Genomic DNA, 456 nt, shown 5'->3' on the forward strand with positions numbered 1-456 from the left:
CTGAACCATTGTTTAGCTGTGAAGTCTGAGACCCAGGTTCATATGCTACCCTCTGTTTGTGCACACAATACCCTACTTGATTTGGACCGGCCATTTTTTATTTTTTTTTGCCAACAAGACACAACCGACTTATGGTGACCTCTCAAGGGGTTTTCAAGGCAAGAGACAAACAGAGGTGGTTTGCCATTGCCTGCTTCTGCATAGCAACCCGGGACTTCCTTGGTGGTCTCCTATCCAAGTACCAGAGCTATTTTTGGGCAGGAACGCACAGGAACGGAGTTCCGGCTGGCTCCTGAGTTGGCAACGCCCAGCAGGAGCTCATTAGCATAACAGGCCACACCCAACAGCAGAAACTCATTCGGATTGGCTACATTAGGGGCGTGTGGCAAAGGAGTTCTTGCTACAAAAAAGCCCTGGGTTTGGACATTGGTATGAATTATCAACTGGACAGCGAGA

The 456-nt window shown here is 48.7% G+C and overlaps 1 protein-coding gene across 1 annotated transcript in view; it reads right to left on the reverse strand.

Moving 5' to 3' along the window:
- LOC107108435 (zinc finger protein 397-like) overlaps positions 1 to 456 on the reverse strand; it is an 11153-nt gene that overhangs the window by 3124 nt on the left and 7573 nt on the right. The gene's annotated exons all lie outside the window — the stretch shown is intronic.

The sequence above is a fragment of the Gekko japonicus genome, unplaced genomic scaffold, assembly GCF_001447785.1.
Source record: "Gekko japonicus isolate JY-2015 unplaced genomic scaffold, Gekko_japonicus_V1.1 scaffold4687, whole genome shotgun sequence".
Lineage (NCBI taxonomy): Eukaryota > Metazoa > Chordata > Lepidosauria > Squamata > Gekkonidae > Gekko > Gekko japonicus.